At 45.4% G+C, this 25,650-nt stretch overlaps 1 non-coding gene and 1 pseudogene across 1 annotated transcript; both read right to left on the reverse strand.

The window, feature by feature from the left end:
- LOC124025143 lies at positions 1-25,650 on the reverse strand (annotated as a pseudogene).
- Positions 17,237-17,316, reverse strand: LOC124025145. Its single transcript, XR_006837158.1, has one exon. It is a non-coding gene; the product is annotated as a small nucleolar RNA SNORD11B (small nucleolar RNA).

Below are 25,650 nucleotides of genomic sequence, written 5' to 3' on the forward strand. Positions count from 1 at the left end.
TGACTGAGAAAATGGATTTAATCACTTATGGACAAAGACAGCAGAAAAACCCATCTTTTAAAAAAGGCACATCATTAAACCAGTGGAGGGAAGAAGTGCATTTAACATGGACATTGATATTGTAGACAGTCTATTGGGTCTTTAGTTGATTAGTAATAATAAGAGGTTACAGTAAACTAAAGGTTCATCTTAAACTCAAATCCACAGGAGGATTTATACACCATCATCAAGTCTCATAACAGATCAGCTGCTGGTCATTCTGAAATAACCTCCGTCTCCAGTTCTCTAGTCTTTAAACGGTCAGATACGAGTCAGTCTGGCCCTGGTAGATACAACGACAACTAAAAGTTCTAATATAATCCAGTTTCTCCCCAACCAGATTCATCTCCCTTTTCCTCCTTGACCTTTTTCTTCTTCTTTGACTGTAAATCACAAGAAATAACAAATTAGTATGTTCGTTCAGGCAGAACGGCTTAGATGAGCAGGAATATATATATTCTGGAGGCATGTCCCCATCAGCTACGTACTTCCTCTGTGGGAGAGACGGCCGCCTCCTCTTCCTCTACGTCCACCGCCTCCTCCTCGGCTTTCTTAGACTTCTTTTTCTTCTTCTTGGGAGTTTCTTCTGATGCCGTTGAAGCCTCTGGTTCTGAATGAAAACAGAAACCACCGTGAGACAATAGCACTTAAGACGGCTGAGAACCGGTCTCATGATATGGATTGTGTTCTATAACAGGATGGATGGTCTATTATATAACAGGATGGATGGTCTATTATATAACAGGATGGATGGTGTATTATATAACAGGATGGATGGTGTATTATGGATTGTGTTATATAACAGGATGGATGGTGTATTATGGATTGTGTTCTATAACAGGATGGATGGTGTATTATATAACAGGATGGATGGTGTATTATGGATTGTGTTCTATAACAGGATGGATGGTGTGTTATAGAACAGGATGGATGGTGTATTATGGGTTGTGTTATATAACAGGATGGATGGTGTATTATATAACAGGATGGATGGTGTATTATGGATTGTGTTATATAACAGGATGGATGGTGTATTATATAACAGGATGGATGGTGTATTATGGGTTGTGTTATATAACAGGATGGATGGTGTATTATGGGTTGTGTTATAGAACAGGATGGATGGTGTATTATGGGTTGTGTTATATAACAGGATGGATGGTGTATTATATAACAGGATGGATGGTGTATTATGGATTGTGTTATATAACAGGATGGATGGTGTATTATATAACAGGATGGATGGTGTATTATGGGTTGTGTTATATAACAGGATGGATGGTGTATTATGGGTTGTGTTATAGAACAGGATGGATGGTGTATTATGGATTGTGTTATATAACAGGATGGATGGTGTATTATGGATTGTGTTCTATAACAGGATGGATGGTGTATTATGGATTGTGTTCTATAACAGGATGGATGGTGTATTATGGTTGTGTTATATAACAGGATGGATGGTGTATTATGGGTTGTGTTATATAACAGGATGGATGGTGTATTATATAACAGGATGGATGGTGTATTATGGGTTGTGTTATATAACAGGATGGATGGTGTATTATGGGTTGTGTTATATAACAGGATGGATGGTGTATTATGGGTTGTGTTATATAACAGGATGGATGGTGTATTATATAACAGGATGGATGGTGTATTATGGGTTGTGTTATATAACAGGATGGATGGTGTATTATGGGTTGTGTTATATAACAGGATGGATGGTATATTATATAACAGGATGGATGGTGTATTATGGGTTGTGTTATATAACAGGATGGATGGTGTATTATGGGTTGTGTTATATAACAGGATGGATGGTGTATTATGGGTTGTGTTATATAACAGGATGGATGGTATATTATATAACAGGATGGATGGTGTATTATGGGTTGTGTTATATAACAGGATGGATGGTATATTATATAACAGGATGGATGGTGTATTATGGGTTGTGTTATATAACAGGATGGATGGTGTATTATATAACAGGATGGATGGTGTATTATGGGTTGTGTTATATAACAGGATGGATGGTGTATTATGGGTTGTGTTATAGAACAGGATGGATGGTGTATTATGGGTTGTGTTATATAACAGGATGGATGGTGTATTATATAACAGGATGGATGGTGTATTATGGATTGTGTTATATAACAGGATGGATGGTGTATTATATAACAGGATGGATGGTGTATTATGGGTTGTGTTATATAACAGGATGGATGGTGTATTATGGGTTGTGTTATAGAACAGGATGGATGGTGTATTATGGGTTGTGTTATATAACAGGATGGATGGTGTATTATATAACAGGATGGATGGTGTATTATGGATTGTGTTATATAACAGGATGGATGGTGTATTATATAACAGGATGGATGGTGTATTATGGGTTGTGTTATATAACAGGATGGATGGTGTATTATGGGTTGTGTTATAGAACAGGATGGATGGTGTATTATGGATTGTGTTATATAACAGGATGGATGGTGTATTATGGATTGTGTTCTATAACAGGATGGATGGTGTATTATGGATTGTGTTCTATAACAGGATGGATGGTGTATTATGGTTGTGTTATATAACAGGATGGATGGTGTATTATGGGTTGTGTTATATAACAGGATGGATGGTATATTATATAACAGGATGGATGGTGTATTATGGGTTGTGTTATATAACAGGATGGATGGTGTATTATATAACAGGATGGATGGTGTATTATGGGTTGTGTTATATAACAGGATGGATGGTGTATTATGGGTTGTGTTATAGAACAGGATGGATGGTGTATTATGGTATCATGTTATGGGTTGTGTTATACAACAGGATTCTGGCTAAGAGTTCCTCAACTGACCTTCCACAGGTTCTTTCTTGGGTTTCTTGGTTTTGACTGTCACCGGTGTGGCCACCTCTTCCTCCTCCACCTCCTCAAACTTCCTCTTCTTGGAAACAGAGGGGAGGGTGGAGTCTCCTGAGGGGTCGTACACCTTCACCTCACTACGGAGACATGACAGAACGTTAGTTAACAGCACAGTTGGTAATTAGCCGACGGTCGATTGATTGGTTTAAAGGCTGTTGGTCGACCAAGATGTTTTAATCGAGCAGTAGCAAGTCGATTTAGAACAAGTCTTTAATATTAATTACTAGTCTGCAGCTAGGAATTCGGTATCATTGAACGCGAAAACCAACAGCCAAATTATCTATCCTATAACGACATGAATGAATGTCACTGAACCAGCCATTCTAACCACGACAGGAGAGAGAGCGGACAAACTCTCCAACAGAAACAAACGTTTCAACAGAGATACCGACGACACACTGAGCGTAAATATATATATTGATTGCAATAATTCCCGAATGAGTGAGCGTTTATATGCGAAGGATTAGCATTTCAATTGTTATAATTATCACTGTCTAACAAGCCGCCATTAGGGCACATCCTCCTTTCTTTGTAAATATACTGCTCAAAAAAATAAAGGGAAACTAAAATTACACATGCTAGATCTGAATGAATGAAATATTCTTAAATACTTTTTTCTTTACATTGTTGAATGTGCTGTCAAACCATGGAAGTCTGTGTTGTAACTTTAATGTGTTACAGAGTCAATGTTTAAGTTTATCAATGTTTAAGTTTATTATTTGAGCTGTGTCTAGAGATATCTTTGCATATGTAATTGTATTGGGCTGTGTTGAATTGCGCTTTTTGACTGCAAGTCCCAGAATGCCTTGCGAGAGGAATGAGTGATAACGCGCCAATTATGTGCAGGTGCGAGTGATTGTGGCTGACTTTCCGACAGCATCTTACCTGCATTGCTCTGTACCAAAACAATTGTTGTTAAATGTAACGTAAACAAGTATTCTTACAAAAAGAAGCTTTCGTATCAAAACCGACATCCCGAGTCATTACTAAGAAGTTAGTTAGTCTAAAATTTGGTGCCGAAACCTGGGATATGAGCTGCGACGAAGAAGTGGCTGAAATGGCTGAGGAGGAACGTCGGCATGAAGCAGAAAGAATGAGACGAAAGCGGGGTACCATTCGAGGCGCAACAACGCGGATTTTGAATCAGATTGACGTGGAAATATCCCAGTCAAATCCAGATACCGATCACTTAAGTACGTTGTTGGAATTGTTATCAGTTAAGGAGGACAGTATGTTTGAACTCGATCGTGGAATTGAAGAGTTAACGCCATTGGACGGATTGGAGGCAGAGATTGCATGCACGGAGGATTATAAAGAGCGCATTATCATGCTGAAGAGTCGTGCACAAAGAGTGATAAAGAAGAAACCGGATGTCAATCCACTACCAGCCCGGGTGAGTGACACCAACTCAAACATATCACAGAGACAATCAGTCAGGCTACCGACATTGATTATTGAGAAATTCTATGGAGTATGTGGCAGGAGTTTTGGAGCCAGTATGAGACTGCTATTCACAACAATGATTCACTGTGTAAAAAAGAGAAGTTTATCTATTTGAAAACATATCTCACTGGACCAGCTGCAAAGGCAGTATCAGGACTGATGTTAACAGACAGGAACTATGATAACGCAATTACATTTACATTACATTTAAGTCATTTAGCAGACGCTCTTATCCAGAGCGACTTACAAATTGGTGCATTCACCTTATGACATCCAGTGGAACAGTCACTTTACAATAGTGCATCTAAATCTTAAAGGGGGGGGGGGTGAGAGGGAATACTTTATCCTATCCTAGGTATACCTTAAAGAGGTGGGGTTTCAGGTGTCTCCGGAAGGTGGTGATTGACTCCGCTGTCCTGGCGTCGTGAGGGAGTTTGTTCCACCATTGGGGGGCCAGAGCAGCGAACAGTTTTGACTGGGCTGAGCGGGAGCTGTACTTCCTCAGTGGTAGGGAGGCGAGCAGGCCAGAGGTGGATGAACGCAGTGCCCTTGTTTGAGTGTAGGGCCTGATCAGAGCCTGGAGGTACTGAGGTGCCGTTCCCCTCACAGCTCCGTAGGCAAGCACCATGGTCTTGTAGCGGATGCGAGCTTCAACTGGAAGCCAGTGGAGAGAACGGAGGAGCGGGGTGACGTGAGAGAACTTGGGATGGTTGAACACCAGACGGGCTGCGGCGTTCTGGATGAGTTGAAGGGGGTTTAATGGCACAGGCAGGGAGCCCAGCCAACAGCGAGTTGCAGTAATCCAGACGGGAGATGACAAGTGCCTGGATTAGGACCTGCGCCGCTTCCTGTGTGAGGCAGGGTCGTACTCTGCGGATGTTGTAGAGCATGAACCTACAGGAACGGACCACCGCCTTGATGTTGGTTGAGAACGACAGGGTGTTGTCCAGCATCACACCAAGGTTCTTAGCGCTCTGGGAGGAGGACACAATGGAGTTGTCAACCGTGATGGCGAGATCTTGGAACGGGCAGTCCTTCCCCGGGAGGAAGAGCAGCTCCGTCTTGCCGAGGTTCAGCTTGAGGTGGTGATCCGTCATCCACACTGATATGTCTGCCAGACATGCAGAGATGCGATTCGCCACCTGGTCATCAGAAGGGGGAAAGGAGAAGATTAGTTGTGCGTCGTCTGCATAGCAATGATAGGAGAGACCATGTAAGGTTATGACAGAGCCAAGTGACTTGGTGTATAGCGAGAATAGGAGAGGGCCTAGAACAGAGCCCTGGGGGACACCAGTGGTGAGAGCGCGTGGTGAGGAGACAGATTCTCGCCACGCCACCTGGTAGGTGCAATCACTCTACTCAAGAGCAGATTTGGAAGGAAAGACCTTGTGATTAGTGCTCATATGTCAAAGCTGCTGAATCTCACACCTGTGAAGAAATCCTCTGATCTAAATGCATTGAGGCAGCTATATGATGAATGTGAAATTCAGATTAGGAGCCTGGAATCACTGGGTGTAGTGTCAGAAACCTATGGAAGCCTACTATTCCCAATCTTACTGCAGATGATTCCAGAGGACATAGCTCGACTATAGTCGTCAGAGGGGAGTAGATGATGAATGGAAAGTGTCTGAGACTATCAGTTTCCTACAGAAGGAGGTTCAGAGCAGGGAAAGAGCGCTACAAATGACAAGATCATACAACCAACAGAAAGAGAGCAAACCATGGAACAAGTCATGCTTCTCCAATGAAATGAAAACAAGACCCAACATGCCCTCTGCTGCAGCACTGCATACAGCCAGCCAGAAGGAACAAACGTGTCTATTTTGTGACAGTGCAGATCACAAATCAGAAAACTGCCCTGACTACAATATTGCTACACGCAAAGAGAAACTAAAGAACATGGGAAGATGCTTTGTATGTTTAGGACAGAGACACATAGCAAAATTCTGTAAAGTCAAAATTCTGTAAAGTCAAAGATGTGTCATGTGCAACATGTGGAAGCAGACATCACATTGCTGTGTGTACCAGTAAGAGGAGTGAGGTGCAACCCCCTACTGTTTCTGAAGCAGACATCACATTGCTGTGTGTACCAGTGAGAGGAGTGAGGTGCAACCCCCTACTGTTTCTGAAGCAGACATCACATTGCTGTGTGTACCAGTGAGAGGAGTGAGGTGCAACCCCCTACTGTTTCTGAAGCAGACATCACATTGCTGTGTGTACCAGTAAGAGGAGTGAGGTGCAACCCCTACTGTTTCTGAAGCAGACATCACATTGCTGTGTGTACCAGTGAGAGGAGTGAGGTGCAACCCCTACTGTTTCTGAAGCAGACATCACATTGCTGTGTGTACCAGTAAGAGGAGTGAGGTGCAACCCCCTACTGTTTCTGAAGCAGACATCACATTGCTGTGTGTACCAGTGAGAGGAGTGAGGTGCAACCCCCTACTGTTTCTGAAGCAGACATCACATTGCTGTGTGTACCAGTAAGAGGAGTGAGGTGCAACCCCCTACTGTTTCTGAAGCAGACATCACATTGCTGTGTGTACCAGTAAGAGGAGTGAGGTGCAACCCCCTACTGTTTCTGAAGCAGACATCACATTGCTGTGTGTACCAGTAAGAGGAGTGAGGTGCAACCCCTACTGTTTCTGAAGCAGACATCACATTGCTGTGTGTACCAGTAAGAGGAGTGAGGTGCAACCCCTACTGTTTCTGAAGCAGACATCACATTGCTGTGTGTACCAGTAAGAGGAGTGAGGTGCAACCCCTACTGTTTCTGAAGCAGACATCACATTGCTGTGTGTACCAGTGAGAGGAGTGAGGTGCAACCCCTACTGTTTCTGAAGCAGACATCACATTGCTGTGTGTACCAGTAAGAGGAGTGAGGTGCAACCCCTACTGTTTCTGAAGCAGACATCACATTGCTGTGTGTACCAGTAAGAGGAGTGAGGTGCAACCCCCTACTGTTTCTGAAGCAGACATCACATTGCTGTGTGTACCAGTAAGAGGAGTGAGGTGCAACCCCCTACTGTTTCTGAAGCAGACATCACATTGCGGTGTGTACCAGTGAGAGGAGTGAGGTGCAACCCCCTACTGTTTCTGAAGCAGACATCACATTGCTGTGTGTACCAGTGAGAGGAGTGAGGTGCAACCCCCTACTGTTTCTGAAGCAGACATCACATTGCTGTGTGTACCAGTAAGAGGAGTGAGGTGCAACCCCCTACTGTTTCTGAAGCAGACATCACATTGCTGTGTGTACCAGTGAGAGGAGTGAGGTGCAACCCCCTACTGTTTCTGAAGCAGACATCACATTGCTGTGTGTACCAGTGAGAGGAGTGAGGTGCAACCCCCTACTGTTTCTGTAGACGCTGTTGTTTCCTCAGTTATTCCCCATTCAGTGAAGATGAAACCAGATGGACAGAACACTGTGTTGCTACAAATGGCAAAGGCATGGGTAGAAGGCCCATCAGGCAGGAAGACAGCTCGTTGCTTACTAGATGGAGGCAGTCAGAGAAGCTTCATACATGAAAACCTTGTGAAGGGCTTGAAGCTACCAGTAATCAGACAAGAGGCACTCACTCTTCACACGTTTGGCTCCTCTGCCCCAGCAACGTCCCAACGCAACACAGTGAAAGTCATCTTGGAGAATGTCTGGGACAAACAGCAGAGAATAGAGATGGAGGCAATTGAAACCCCACAAGTGTGCACAGCTGTGATGAAGGTTCCTGGTGAACGGATTCAGCATGAGCTCAGTAAAAGGGGACTGCAGCTCGCAGACTTTCCAGGAGATGACAATGATCCTGAACTCTCTGTCCTGATAGGAGCAGGCTACTACTGCCAGATAGTATCAGGCAGAGTGGAGTGACTGACAGACACGCTAGTTGCTTTAGAGAGCACCTTTGGATGGTCGGTGTAGGGACCCGTCTCCATGTCAAGTGTCGCCGAGGCAACCTGCATGTTCATCCCACTTGATGAAGACACTAGTCTCCAAGCAACTGCATGCATTCTGGGAGCTTGAGTCTCTGGGTATTCTAAGCGAGAGGACACAGAACTCAGAGGAAAACGAGGCTCTACAAAGGTTTGAGGAAACAACCACCTTCAAAGATGGGCGATACCATGTGGAGTTGCCATGGAAACGAGAAATGCCAGAACTCCAAGACAACTATAGAATCGCCAAGAAACGGTTTGAAGGTCTGAAGAAACGACTTAAGGATGTGACATTGTACAGCAGATACAATGAAGTAGTAGAGGACTTACTTACAACAAGATATGGCAGAGGACGTGCCCAAGGACAACGCATCAAGTGCAGACAGTGTAAAATACTACTTACCTCACCATGCAGTACTCCGAGAAGATAAGGTGACAAAACTGAGAGTGGTGTTTGATGCCTCGTCCCATGAAGATGGCTGTCCATCTCTCAATGACTGTCTACTCACAGGACCGAACCTGAATCCGGATCTGCTCAGTGTTCTGATAAAGTTCAGACTACATGAGATCGCATTCATGGCAGACATCAAGAAAGCTTTCCTGCAGATATCCCTAGCAGAGAGAGAGACAGACGCCGTGAGATTTCTATGGCTCACTGGCCCACCAAGGGGAGAAAATGAAGAGGAGCTGCATGTGCTGAGGATGAAAGAGTGGCATTTGGAGCTTCCCAAAGTCCATTTTTGCTGGCAGCTACAATCAGGAAGCACCTGAAACCGAACCAGAAGTTGGAGATACTGAGAGAATCACTCTACGTAGAGGACTTCATTGCAAGGTCACGCAATGTTTAAGAGGCTTACATTGTGACAACAACTGCAAAGCGAATGCTGTGGATTGCAGGCATGGACCGCTGCAAATGGATGACCAATTCTCCTGAATTGAAAACAAAATGGGAGGAGAGTACGACAACTGACCACCCGTTGACATTACAAACACAAGGATTAGTGCTGAAGGTTTTAGGTATGGAGGCCGGAAACGGATGACTTTGTGTGACCTAAGGCCGTTACTGAGCATTCTAAGGCTAAAGGAAAACACAAAGAGAAGTGTTCTGCAGTCGTCTGCACGTATCTTCGACCCTCTTGGTTTCTTAACTCCCTTCACCATCAGGATCAAGTGCATGTTCCAGGAAATGTGGGAGAGGGGACTCAGCTGGGACAAAGAATTACCACCTGATCTGACACGAGAATAGCAACAGTGGTGTTCAGAACTACCCCAGTTACACCAGCTCACCATACCAAGGTGGTACAGAACAGACATGCGGCCACAGAATAACCACACCCTGAAACTACACGTGTTCTGTGATGCAAGTGAATCCAAGTCCAGGGTAGCCCCACTTAAGAAAATGACGCTGCCACGCCTGGAGCTCATGGGAGCTGTGATTGGAGCGAGACTAGCAAACAACCTGATGACCACACTGAAAATGGAAGAAAAACAGATCAAAATGTGGACAGACTTGATCATGCTGCATTGGATTTGCAGCTCAGCTCAGAAATGGAAACAGTTTATTGCGAACAGAGTGACGGAGATCCAGTCCTTGACCAATCCAGAGTCATGGTCATATATTGAAGGGAAAACTAATCCAGCCGACCTCGCTACCAGAGGACAAACTGTTTGAAAGTTGACACAGAGCGAGCTATGGTGGAATGGACCCAGAAATCTGACATCACCCAATCAGTCCGAAGAGACTGATGATAACAAGGTTCCGGATGAGGTGAATATAGAACTCAAGTCCAGTTGACAGGTTACTGTACAACTCGCAGCAAACAGCACAGACAGCACTGAACCTGTGTTGGAGCTTGAAAAGTACAGCAAACTGAAAAGAGTGTTCAGAGTCACCGCCTGGATAAAGAGATTCATAGCCAATGCTCGTACAACCATAAAGATGCAAGGTGAATTGACTGCTGACGAACTGTTCGATGCAGAAAAGTACTGGATTAAGGTCAAACAACAACATAGTTTCGGACAGGAGATCAAACTACTTAAGGCAGGAAAAAGCCTAAACAATGACTGTAAAATCAGAGAAATGAAACCTTTCCTGGACGAACACGAACTGCTCAGTGTAGGAGGAAGACTGCAACAGTCCAAATTTACATTCAGAGAGCAGCACCCATGGGTTCTGCCCAATAAGTCCAGATACTCAGAATTGCTGATACAGTACCACCATGAGAAGGTGATGCATTCTGGAGCAAGTGACACTCAGCACCCAACGTTAAACAAGCGGGAAATGAGACGCAGATGGAAGTACAGGCAAAGACTTGTGACCAGTTTCTGGAACAGTTGAAGAGACTACTTACTGGATCTAAAGTCAGCACACCGCTGCAACACACCCAGACAAACCTGGAAACTAGGAAAGATTGAGGGACTCTTTCCAGGCCGAGATGGCCTAGTTAGATCATGTTCAGTACGTACTGCTTCAGGAACTTTGTTGAGGAGACCTATTCAGTTGATATACCGCCTAGAGATCTAGATGAACACAATTGTTCATCGGGAAGTGGGGGGGGGATGTTGTAAATGTAATGTGTTACAGAGTCAATGTTTAAGTTTATTCTTTGAGCTGTGTCTAGAGATATTTCTTTGGATTTATTTGCATATGTAGTTGTATTACGTTGTGTTGAATTGCGCTTTTTGACTGCAAGTCCCAGAATGACTTGCGAGAGGAATGAGTGATAACACGCCAATTATGTGCAAGTGCGAGTGATTGTGGCTGACTTTCCGACAGCATCTTACCTGCATTGCTCTGTACCAAAACAATTGTTGTTAAATGTAACGTAAACAAGTATTCTTACAAAAAGAAGCTTTCGTATCAAACCCCACGTCCCGAGTCATTACTAAGAAGTTAGTTCATCTAAAAGTCTGGATTTGGAGTCCCACTCCAAATTAAAGTGGAAAACTACTTAGCCCACTAGGGCACATGCCCTGTATCATGTCTTTGTAAATATATTTATTTTGTTTGTTTGTGTGACGCATTTCTGTGAATTACTTAGTAAATCAATTATTTTAAGACAATTGATGTATGGATGACTCAGTGAAGACTGGGTTCGTGCAGATAACCAACTATTTAAAATTTAATAATTCATTAATCAGAAGACTGATCAGATATTACATTTCTGAAAGTTATTAGGAAAACTAACTAATCTGAATATTTTCCTTAGTGCCCTGACTTCCTTAAGTAATTACAGTTACATGATTAATCAGTTTAATCACATAACACAGACGGCGACGAGGCGCGACAGACGGCGACGTTACCAGAGAGGCGCGACAGACTGTCAGTTACCAGAGAGGCGCGACAGACGGCAACGAGGCGCGACAGATGGCGACGTTACGAGAGGCGCGACAGACTGCGACGTTACCAGAGAGGCGCGACAGACGGCGACGTTACCAGAGGCGCGACAGACGGCGACGTTACCAGAGAGGCGCGACAGAAGGTTAGTTACCAGAGAGACGCGACAGACGGCGACATTACCAGAGGCGCGACCGACGGCGACATTACCAGAGAGACGCGACAGACGGCGACGTTACCAGAGAGACGTGACAGACGGCGACGTTACCAGAGAGACGCGACAGACGGCGACGTTACCAGAGAGACGCGACCGACGGCGACGTTACCAGAGAGACGCGACAGACGGCGACGTTACCAGAGAGGCGCGACAGACGGCGACGTTACGAGAGGCGCGACAGACGGTTAGTTACCAGAGAGACGCGACAGACGGCGACGTTACCAGAGAGGCGCGACAGACGGCGACGTTACCAGAGAGGCGCGACAGACGGGCGTTACCAGAGAGGCGCGACAGACGGCGGCGTTACCAGAGAGCGCGACAGACGGCGGCGTTACCAGAGAGGCGCGACAGACGGCGCGTTACGAGAGGCGCGACAGACGGCGGCGTTACCAGAGAGGCGCGACAGACGGCGCGTTACCAGAGGCGCGACAGACGGCGGCGTTACCAGAGGCGCGACAGACGGCGGCGTTACCAGAGGCGCGACAGACGGCGGCGTTACCAGAGGCGCGACAGACGGCGGCGTTACCAGAGGCGCGACAGACGGGCGTTACCAGAGAGGCGCGACAGACGGCGGCGTTACCAGAGAGGCGCGACAGACGGCGACGTTACCAGAGAGGCGCGACAGACGGCGACGTTACGAGAGGCGCGACAGACGGTTAGTTACCAGAGAGACGCGACAGACGGCGACGTTACCAGAGAGGCGCGACAGACGGCGACGTTACCAGAGGCGCGACAGACGGCGACGTTACCAGAGGCGCGACAGACGGCGACGTTACCAGAGGCGCGACAGACGGCGACGTTACCAGAGGCGCGACAGACGGCGACGTTACCAGAGGCGCGACAGACGGCGACGTTACCAGAGGCGCGACAGACGGCGGCGTTACCAGAAAGCGCGACAGACGGCGACGTTACCAGAGGCGCGACAGACGGCGACGTTACCAGAGGCGCGACAGACGGCGACGTTACCAGAGGCGCGACAGACGGCGACGTTACCAGAGGCGCGACAGACGGCGACGTTACCAGAGGCGCGACAGACGGCGACATTACCAGAGAGACGCGACAGACGGCGACGTTACCAGAGGCGCGACAGACGGCGACGTTACCAGAGGCGCGACAGACGGCGACGTTACCAGAGGCGCGACAGACGGCGACGTTACCAGAGGCGCGACAGACGGCGACGTTACCAGAGGCGCGACAGACGGCGACGTTACCAGAGGCGCGACAGACGGCGACATTACCAGAGAGACGCGACAGACGGCGACGTTACCAGAGAGGCACGACAGACGGCGACGTTACCAGAGACGACAGAAGGTTAGTTACCAGAGAGGCGCGACAGACGGCGACGTTACCAGAGAGGCGCGACAGACGGCGACGTTACCAGAGGCGCGACAGACGGCGACGTTACCAGAGAGGCGCGACAGACTGCGACGTTACCAGAGAGGCACGACAGACGGCGACGTTACCAGAGACGACAGAAGGTTAGTTACCAGAGAGGCGCGACAGACGGCGACGACAGAAGGTCAGTTACCAGAGAGACGACAGAAGGTTAGTTACCAGAGAGACGACAGAAGGTTAGTTACCAGAGAGACGACAGAAGGTTAGTTACCAGAGAGACGACAGAAGGTTAGTTACCAGAGAGACGACAGAAGGTTAGTTACCAGAGAGACGACAGAAGGTTAGTTACCAGAGAGACGACAGAAGGTTAGTTACCAGAGAGACGACAGAAGGTTAGTTACCAGAGAGACGACAGAAGGTTAGTTACCAGAGAGACGACAGAAGGTTAGTTACCAGAGAGACGACAGAAGGTTAGTTACCAGAGAGACGACAGAAGGTTAGTTACCCAATACAGTAGTCTCCAGGGTTAACTCGCCTCGTGTTGGTATTTGTCAGACTTCGCTATGGCTTTGCCTGTTCCACTGATTCTTCTGATCTGAAGGGATAAACCAGGGTCAGTACAATATTAGGGGACCGGTAGAGTAGGAGATGAGTAGGGGACAAGCAGAGTAGGAGATGAGTAGGGGACTAGCAGAGTAGGGGACTAGTAGAGTAGGAGACTAGCAGAGTAGGGGACTAGTAGAGTAGGAGACTAGCAGAGTAGGGGACTAGTAGAGTAGGGGACTAGCAGAGTAGGGGACAAGCAGAGTAGGGGACTAGTAGAGTAGGAGACTAGCAGAGTAGGGGACTAGTAGAGTAGGGGACTAGCAGAGTAGGGGACTAGCAGGATATCACTGTTTAACTTCACTAGGGTAGGGGGCAACATTCGGGAATTTTGGATGAAAAGCATGCCCAAACTAAACTGCCTGCTACTCAGTCCCAGAAGCTAGGATATGCATAGATTTGGATAGAAAACCCTCAAAAGTGTCCAAAGTGGTTCAAATAATGTCTGAGTATAGCAGAACTGATTTGGCAGGTGAAAACCTGAGAAAAAAATCCACCCAGGAAGTAGATTTTTGGTTGTTTGTTCTAGTTCTCTATACAATGCCATTACAGTATCCTTTGACTTATGACTGTTGCTATGCAGTTCCTATGCCTTCCACGAGATGTCAGCAGTATTTAGAAATGGTTTCAGGTGTGTTATTCTGAAAAATGCAGGAGTAACAGTAGTCTGAATGACTGGACCCTACAGTGTCAGAGCTTTTTCATGCTCAATCCCGAGAGCGTGCCTTTCTTGCTTATATTGACAACGTTATTGTCCGGTTGACATATTATCGATTATTCAGGCTAAAAACAACCTGAGGATGGAATATAAAACATTGTTTGACATGTTTCTATGAACTTGACGGATACAATTGGGATATTTTGTCTGCCTGTTGTAACTGAGCCGTGGATTACTGAAGAAAACAAAAACAGAGGTTTTTGGATATAGAGACTATCGAACAAAAGGAAGATTTATTGAATAAATGAAAGTCTTAGATGATCTTCATATGGTTTCACTAAGGTAAGGGATTCATTTTCTCTCAATTTCTGACTTGTGCAACTCTGCTTAGCTGGTTACTGTTTTGTAATGATTTGTCTGCTGGGCGATGTTCTCAAATAATCACATTGGTATGCTTTCGCCGTAAAGACTTTTGAAATCTGACAGTGGTTGGATTCACAAGAAGTTCATATTTAAAACTATGTATAACACTTGTATGTTTTCAGATTTTTAAAATAATGAGTGAGGTTATTAATGCAAGCTCAGTTGAGGTAGTGACTGAAAAGCATCAGGTAGTTTCAGGACTGTTGACATTAGTCATCATCATCACTGATTGGCATCTCATGTGGGCTGGTTGTTTTGGGCCTCTAGTAGTAAGGGGCAGAGAGAGAGCTACTTACTCCCTTCTCCTCTAGGTGGCGTAGTCTGGCCTCCAGCTTGGCACGGTTCTCAACTCCCATCTCAGCGTTTGTGTCCTCTCCCAGGGCATCGTAGCGGATCGCCAGAGATGCTTTGGCTGCCAGCATCCTGGAGATCTGAGAGGAGAGAAAGAAGCTTGACTAGAACACGACAGCAGTACTGTAGAGTGGAGAGACATTCTGATTAGAACTAGATCACACCTGGAACACGACAGCAGTACTGTAGAGTGGAGAGACATTCTGATTAGAACTAGATCACACCTGGAACACGACAACAGTACTGTAGTGTGGAGAGACATTCAGATTAGAACTAGATCACACCTGGAACATGACAGCAGTACTGTAGTGTGGAGAGACATTCAGATTAGAACTAGATCACACCTGGAACATGACAACAGTACTGTAGTGTGGAGAGACATTCAGATTAGAACTAGATCACACCTGGAACATGACAACAGTACTGTAGAGTGGAGAGACATTCAGATTAGAACTAGATCACACCTGGAACATGACAGCAGTACTGTAGAGTGGAGAGACATTCAGATTAGAACTAGATCACACCTGGAACATGACAGCAGTACTGTAGAGTGGAGAGACATTCTGATTAGAACTAGATCACACCTGGAACATGACAGCAGTACTGTAGAGTGGAGAGACATTCTGATTAGAACTAGATCACACCTGGAACACGACAGCAGTACTGTAGAGTGGAGAGACATTCTGATTAGAACTAGATCACACCTGGAACATGACAGCAGTACTGTAGAGTGGAGAGACATTCTGATTAGAACTAGATCACACCTGGAACATGACAGCAGTACTGTAGAGTGGAGAGACATTCAGATTAGAACTAGATCACACCTGGAACATGACAGCAGTACTGTAGAGTGGAGAGACATTCTGATTAGAACTAGATCACACCTGGAACATGACAGCAGTACTGTAGTGTGGAGAGACATTCTGATTAGAACTAGATCACACCTGGAACACGACAGCAGTACTGTAGAGTGGAGAGACATTCTGATTAGAACTAGATCACACCTGGAACATGACAGCAGTACTGTAGAGTGGAGAGACATTCTGATTAGAACTAGATCACACCTGGAACATGACAGCAGTACTGTAGAGTGGAGAGACATTCTGATTAGAACTAGATCACACCTGGAACACGACAACAGTACTGTAGAGTGGAGAGACATTCTGATTAGAACTAGATCACACCTGGAACATGACAGCAGTACTGTAGAGTGGAGAGACATTCTGATTAGAACTAGATCACACCTGGAACACGACAGCAGTACTGTAGAGTGGAGAGACATTCTGATTAGAACTAGATCACACCTGGAACATGACAGCAGTACTGTAGAGTGGAGAGACATTCTGATTAGAACTAGATCACACCTGGAACATGACAGCAGTACTGTAGAGTGGAGAGACATTCAGATTAGAACTAGATCACACCTGGAACATGACAGCAGTACTGTAGAGTGGAGAGACATTCTGATTAGAACTAGATCACACCTGGAACATGACAGCAGTACTGTAGAGTGGAGAGACATTCAGATTAGAACTAGATCACACCTGGAACATGACAGCAGTACTGTAGAGTGGAGAGACATTCTGATTAGAACTAGATCACACCTGGAACATGACAGCAGTACTGTAGAGTGGAGAGACATTCTGATTAGAACTAGATCACACCTGGAACACGACAGCAGTACTGTAGTGTGGAGAGACATTCTACTTCTAGTGATGGCTGGAACAAAAGCCTCACCTTGCCCTTGTTCTTGGCCGAGGTCTGTCCCACCAGAGAGGCGTGGTAGATGAGACCATATTTGGGCGTGTCTCTGCGCGTCTTCAGGGCTCTGAACAGGGCCTTCTCTGCTCCCAGGATCTGGACTGTGGAGGCCGGGTGCTTTGCCAGGTTCAACAGGGACCCTGTCAGAGAGAACCAGATAATTTAGGAGCAGTTTGGGCGTTTCCAGCTGCCTATTACAGGTGTCTAGGTAAAAGGTTTTAATTCAAGCTCAGATGAGGTAGTGACTGAAAAGCATCAGGTATCAGGATTGTGACATATAGTCATCATAATCACTGCTTGTTTTGTGTTGTGAATGATTCCTGCTGTGTGATTGGCCGTTAGATCATGACTCACCAGCGTGTGAGATGAGCCGTGCCCCTACCAGTTCCCCCACCATGACAGTCAGGTTGGGAGCGTGTTCTTCAGATAGTCGTACAGTTGGGTGCGGTACTCTGTAATCTCTATCACCTGGTCACACAGGTGCATGTTGCCGATGTCCTCTGACACCTCCGTTCCCATGGAGATCTCTGCAGCCAGTTTGACCTCTGCCTCCACCTCCTCGGGGAGATGCTCAGACAGGTCGGTGGTTGCCACGTTGGTACGAGCGCCTATCTTCCGGACACTCTTGCAGTAGGCCAGGTTGTCAGTGATGATCTTCCCCACCTCAGGGAAGTGCCAGCCGTACCACTCCCTACAGCGCATGATGTAGTTGTTGAGCTCCTTGTCCAGGTCATCCAGCAGAGCTGCACAGATCAAAACACTAGTTACACCTGTTACTGAGCTACAGCCCATAATACTAGTCACACCTGTTACTGAGCTACAGCCCATAATACTAGTCACACCTGTTACTGAGCTACAGCCCATAATACTAGTTACACCTGTTACTGAGCTACAGCCCATAATACTAGTTACACCTGCTACTGAGCTACAGCCCATAATACTAGTCACACCTGTCTACAGCCCATAATACTAGTTACACCTGTTACTGAGCTACAGCCCATAATACTAGTCACACCTGTTACTGAGCTACAGCCCATAATACTAGTCACACCTGTTACTGAGCTACAGCCCATAATACTAGTCACACCTGTTACTGAGCTACAGCCCATAATACTAGTCACACCTGTCTACAGCCCATAATACTAGTTACACCTGTTACTGAGCTACAGCCCATAATACTAGTCACACCTGTTACTGAGCTACAGCCCATAATACTAGTCACACCTGTTACTGAGCTACAGCCCATAATACTAGTCACACCTGTCTACAGCCCATAATACTAGTTACACCTGTTACTGAGCTACAGCCCATAATACTAGTCACACCTGTTACTGAGCTACAGCCCATAATACTAGTCACACCTGTCTACAGCCCATAATACTAGTTACACCTGTTACTGAGCTACAGCCCATAATACTAGTCACACCTGTTACTGAGCTACAGCCCATAATACTAGTCACACCTGTCTACAGCCCATAATACTAGTTACACCTGCTACTGAGCTACAGCCCATAATACTAGTTACCCCTGCTACAGCAATAATACTAGTTACACCTGTTACTGAGCTACAGCAATAATACTAGTTACACCTGTTACTGAGCTACAGCCCATAATACTAGTCACACCTGTCTACAGCCCATAATACTAGTTACCCCTGTTACTGAGCTACAGCCCATAATACTAGTCACACCTGTCTACAGCCCATAATACTAGTTACACCTGTTACTGAGCTACAGCCCATAATACTAGTTACACCTGTTACTGAGCTACAGCCCATAATACTAGTCACACCTGTCTACAGCCCATAATACTAGTTACACCTGTTACTGAGCTACAGCCCATAATACTAGTCACACCTGTTACTGAGCTACAGCCCATAATACTAGTTACACCTGTTACTGAGCTACAGCCCATAATACTAGTTACACCTGTTACTGAGCTACAGCCCATAATACTAGTTACACCTGTTACTGAGCTACAGCCCATAATACTAGTTACACCTGTTACTGAGCTACAGCCCATAATACTAGTCACACCTGTTACTGAGCTACAGCCCATAATACTAGTCACACCTGTTACTGAGCTACAGCCCATAATACTAGTCACACCTGTCTACAGCCCATAATACTAGTTACACCTGTTACTGAGCTACAGCCCATAATACTAGTCACACCTGTTACTGAGCTACAGCCCATAATACTAGTCACACCTGTCTACAGCCCATAATACTAGTTACACCTGTTACTGAGCTACAGCCCATAATACTAGTTACACCTGTTACTGAGCTACAGCCCATAATACTAGTCACACCTGTCTACAGCCCATAATACTAGTCACACCTGTCTACAGCCCATAATACTAGTTACACCTGTTACTGAGCTACAGCCCATAATACTAGTTACACCTGTTACTGAGCTACAGCCCATAATACTAGTTACACCTGTTACTGAGCTACAGCCCATAATACTAGTTACACCTGTTACTGAGCTACAGCCCATAATACTAGTTACACCTGTTACTGAGCTACAGCCCATAATACTAGTTACCCCTGCTACAGCAATAATACTAGTTACACCTGTTACTGAGCTACAGCCCATAATACTAGTCACACCTGTTACTGAGCTACAGCCCATAATACTAGTTACACCTGTTACTGAGCTACAGCCCATAATACTAGTTACACCTGTTACTGAGCTACAGCCCATAATACTAGTTACACCTGTTACTGAGCTACAGCCCATAATACTAGTCACACCTGTTACTGAGCTACAGCCCATAATACTAGTTACACCTGTTACTGAGCTACAGCCCATAATACTAGTCACACCTGTTACTGAGCTACAGCCCATAATACTAGTCACACCTGTTACTGAGCTACAGCCCATAATACTAGTCACACCTGTCTACAGCCCATAATACTAGTTACACCTGTTACTGAGCTACAGCCCATAATACTAGTCACACCTGTTACTGAGCTACAGCCCATAATACTAGTCACACCTGTCTACAGCCCATAATACTAGTTACACCTGTTACTGAGCTACAGCCCATAATACTAGTTACACCTGTTACTGAGCTACAGCCCATAATACTAGTCACACCTGTCTACAGCCCATAATACTAGTCACACCTGTCTACAGCCCATAATACTAGTTACACCTGTTACTGAGCTACAGCCCATAATACTAGTTACACCTGTTACTGAGCTACAGCCCATAATACTAGTTACACCTGTTACTGAGCTACAGCCCATAATACTAGTTACACCTGTTACTGAGCTACAGCCCATAATACTAGTTACACCTGTTACTGAGCTACAGCCCATAATACTAGTTACACCTGTTACTGAGCTACAGCCCATAATACTAGTTACACCTGTTACTGAGCTACAGCCCATAATACTAGTCACACCTGTTACTGAGCTACAGCCCATAATACTAGTTACACCTGTTACTGAGCTACAGCCCATAATACTAGTCACACCTGTCTACAGCCCATAATACTAGTTACACCTGTTACTGAGCTACAGCCCATAATACTAGTTACACCTGTTACTGAGCTACAGCCCATAATACTAGTTACCCCTGCTACAGCCATAATACTAGTTACCCCTGCTACAGCCATAATACTAGTCACACCTGTTACTGAGCTACAGCCCATAATACTAGTTACACCTGTTACTGAGCTACAGCCCATAATACTAGTCACACCTGTTACTGAGCTACAGCCCATAATACTAGTCACACCTGTCTACAGCCCATAATACTAGTTACACCTGTTACTGAGCTACAGCCCATAATACTAGTCACACCTGTTACTGAGCTACAGCCCATAATACTAGTCACACCTGTTACTGAGCTACAGCCCATAATACTAGTCACACCTGTCTACAGCCCATAATACTAGTCACACCTGTTACTGAGCTACAGCCCATAATACTAGTTACACCTGTTACTGAGCTACAGCCCATAATACTAGTCACACCTGTTACTGAGCTACAGCCCATAATACTAGTTACACCTGCTACTGAGCTACAGCCCATAATACTAGTTACCCCTGCTACAGCAATAATACTAGTTACACCTGTTACTGAGCTACAGCAATAATACTAGTTACACCTGTTACTGAGCTACAGACCATAATACTAGTCACACCTGTTACTGAGCTACAGCCCATAATACTAGTTACCCCTGCTACTGAGCTACAGCCATAATACTAGTTACACCTCTTACTGAGCTACAGCCCATAATACTAGTTACCCCTGCTACAGCCATAATACTAGTTACACCTGTTACTGAGCTACAGCCCATAATACTAGTCACACCTGTTACTGAGCTACAGCCCATAATACTAGTTACCCCTGCTACTGAGCTACAGCCCATAATACTAGTTACCCCTGCTACAGCCATAATACTAGTTACCCCTGCTACTGAGCTACAGCCCATAATACTAGTTACCCCTGCTACAGCCATAATACTAGTTACACCTGTTACTGAGCTACAGCCATAATACTAGTTACACCTGTTACTGAGCTACAGCCCATAATACTAGTTACCCCTGCTACAGCCATAATACTAGTTACCCCTGCTACAGCCATAATACTAGTCACACCTGTTACTGAGCTACAGCCCATAATACTAGTTACCCCTGCTACTGAGCTACAGCCATAATACTAGTTACACCTGTTACTGAGCTACAGCCCATAATACTAGTTACCCCTGCTACAGCCATAATACTAGTTACACCTGTTACTGAGCTACAGACCATAATACTAGTCACACCTGTTACTGAGCTACAGCCCATAATACTAGTTACCCCTGCTACTGAGCTACAGCCCATAATACTAGTTACCCCTGCTACTGAGCTACAGCCATAATACTAGTCACACCTGTCTACAGCCCATAATACAAGTTACACCTGTTACTGAGCTACAGCCATAATACTAGTCACACCTGGCTACAGCCATAATACTAGTCACACCTGTCTACAGCCCATAATACTAGTTACACCTGTTACTGAGCTACAGACCATAATACTAGTCACACCTGTTACTGAGCTACAGCCCATAATACTAGTTACCCCTGCTACTGAGCTACAGCCCATAATACTAGTCACACCTGTCTACAGCCCATAATACTAGTTACACCTGTTACTGAGCTACAGCCCATAATACTAGTCACACCTGTTACTGAGCTACAGCCCATAATACTAGTCACACCTGTCTACAGCCCATAATACTAGTTACACCTGTTACTGAGCTACAGCCCATAATACTAGTCACACCTGTTACTGAGCTACAGCCCATAATACTAGTCACACCTGTCTACAGCCCATAATACTAGTTACACCTGTTACTGAGCTACAGCCCATAATACTAGTTACCCCTCTTACTGAGCTACAGCCCATAATACTAGTCACACCTGTCTACAGCCCATAATACTAGTTACACCTGTTACTGAGCTACAGCCATAATACTAGTCACACCTGTCTACAGCCCATAATACTAGTCACACCTGTCCACAGCCCATAATACTAGTTACCCCTCTTACTGAGCTACAGCCCATAATACTAGTTACCCCTCTTACTGAGCTACAGCCCATAATACTAGTCACACCTGTCTACAGCCCATAATACTAGTTACACCTGTTACTGAGCTACAGCCATAATACTAGTCACACCTGTCTACAGCCCATAATACTAGTCACACCTGTTACTGAGCTACAGCCCATAATACTAGTCACACCTGTCTACAGCCCATAATACTAGTTACACCTGTTACTGAGCTACAGCCATAATACTAGTCACACCTGTCTACAGCCCATAATACTAGTCACACCTGCTACTGAGCTACAGCCCATAATACTAGTCACACCTGTTACTGAGCTACAGCCCATAATACTAGTCACACCTGTCTACAGCCCATAATACTAGTTACCCCTGCTACTGAGCTACAGCCCATAATACTAGTTACACCTGCTACTGAGCTACAGCCATAATACTAGTCACACCTGTCTACAGCCCATAATACAAGTTACACCTGTTACTGAGCTACAGCCATAATACTAGTCACACCTGTCTACAGCCCATAATACTAGTCACACCTGTTACTGAGCTAAAGCCCATAATACTAGTTACCCCTGCTACTGAGCTACAGCCATAATACTAGTCACACCTGTCTACAGCCCATAATACTAGTTACACCTGCTACTGAGCTACAGCCCATAATACTAGTCACACCTGTCTACAGCCCATAATACTAGTCACAAATGTCTACAGCCCATAATACTAGTTACACCTGCTACTGAGCTACAGCCATAATACTAGTCACACCTGTCTACAGCCCATAATACTAGTTACACCTTCTACTGAGCTACAGCCCATAATACTAGTTACCCCTGCTACAGCAATAATACTAGTTACACCTGTTACTGAGCTACAGACCATAATACTAGTCACACCTGTTACTGAGCTACAGCCCATAATACTAGTTACCCCTGCTACTGAGCTACAGCCATAATACTAGTCACACCCGTCTACACACCATAATACTAGTCACACCCGTCTACACACCATAATACTAGTCACACCCGTCTACACACCATAATACTAGTCACACCCGTCTACACACCATAATACTAGTCACACCCGTCTACAGACCATAATACTAGTCACACCCGTCTACAGACCATAATACTAGTCACACCCGTCTACAGACCATAATACTAGTCACACCCGTCTACAGACCATAATACTAGTCACACCCGTCTACACACCATAATACTAGTCACACCCGTCTACACACCATAATACTAGTCACACCCGTCTACACACCATAATACTAGTCACACCCGTCTACACACCATAATACTAGTCACACCCGTCTACACACCATAATACTAGTCACACCCGTCTACACACCATAATACTAGTCACACCCGTCTACACACCATAATACTAGTCACACCCGTCTACACACCATAATACTAGTCACACCCGTCTACACACCATAATACTAGTCACACCCGTCTACAGACCATAATACTAGTCACACCCGTCTACAGACCATAATACTAGTCACACCCGTCTACAGACCATAATACTAGTCACACCCGTCTACAGACCATAATACTAGTCACACCCGTCTACAGACCATAATACTAGTCACACCCGTCTACAGACCATAATACTAGTCACACCCGTCTACAGACCATAATACTAGTCACACCCGTCTACAGACCATAATACTAGTCACACCCGTCTACAGACCATAATACTAGTCACACCCGTCTACAGACCATAATACTAGTCACACCTGTCTACAGACCATAATACTAGTCACACCTGTCTACAGACCATAATACTAGTCACACCTGTCTACAGACCATAATACTAGTCACACCTGTCTACAGACCATAATACTAGTCACACCTGTCTACAGACCATAATACTAGTCACACCTGTCTACAGACCATAATACTAGTCACACCTGTCTACAGACCATAATACTAGTCACACCTGTCTACAGACCATAATACTAGTCACACCTGTCTACAGACCATAATACTAGTCACACCTGTCTACAGACCATAATACTAGTTGTTTTATGTTGTCCCTTTACATGGACAGAGTAAGACAGGGATGAGCAACAGGCTTCCACTGGCCCACCTCCTGTAGGCCCGCGGACCCACATCCCTGTACTGGGGAGAGAACTCACCTCATTGGCCTGTCAGCGTTTTGTTGTGTTATTGATAAGTTAACCCGTTCGACTAACTTACCAATCACAGTAGTCAAATTACCGACCAGGGCCCATTGATCAGCCATCTTAAAAACTGCACTAATGTGCCTACAGTCTATAGCAGAATTGTAGGAAATGAACACTAAAAGTTCAATTCTCTTCACTGTCACGTGAGGGGGCCGCTAAAATGTTTTCCTTGCAAGGTGTGGGGGGGTGGGTAATGATGTGAGATGTGTTGCGGCCCCTCGTGAGGTTTTTGTGGCCCCCACCCCCATCAAAGATGCCCATCCCTGGTCTAAGAGGAGGTACTTACAGATGGCTTGAACGATCATGGTATCCACTTTGTCAGGGCTGAACTTCAGCTTGTAGCGGGACAAACTGAGGAAACAGAAACAAGTCAGGATCTGCCATAGCAGCCTTTCAGGTCTTCTATGAATACGACAGAGGGAGGTGCTGCCTCAGGGGTAGTGACGAATGCTGAGGAAATCCACACCAGGTTTCAGACAGCATGATATAATCATCGGCAACACACACTACATATTGATGTGAGTAAATTATAAAGTGTTTGTAATGTCTTTTGTTATAAGACTAGTTGGCGTCATTTAATGGGATCCTAATCAATCCAAAACACCAAGCGTTGTCTGTGTTCCACCCTACCTGTGAGCCAGTCCCAGAGACATGGTGCTGATCTCCCAGGGGGCTGCCCAGTGATCATGGACTCCATCTGTGTCCTGATGGTCTACCACGTTGCAGCCAAGCCGTTGTTGCTCCTAGACGTTTCCACTTCACAATAACAGGGGCAACTCTAGTAAGGCAGAAATTTGGCTAACAGACTTGTTGGAATGGTGGCATCCTATGACGGTGCCACATTGTAAGTTACTGAGCTATTCAGTAAGGCCAT

The sequence above is a fragment of the Oncorhynchus gorbuscha genome, unplaced genomic scaffold (genome assembly GCF_021184085.1).
Source record: "Oncorhynchus gorbuscha isolate QuinsamMale2020 ecotype Even-year unplaced genomic scaffold, OgorEven_v1.0 Un_scaffold_2199, whole genome shotgun sequence".
NCBI lineage: Eukaryota > Metazoa > Chordata > Actinopteri > Salmoniformes > Salmonidae > Oncorhynchus > Oncorhynchus gorbuscha.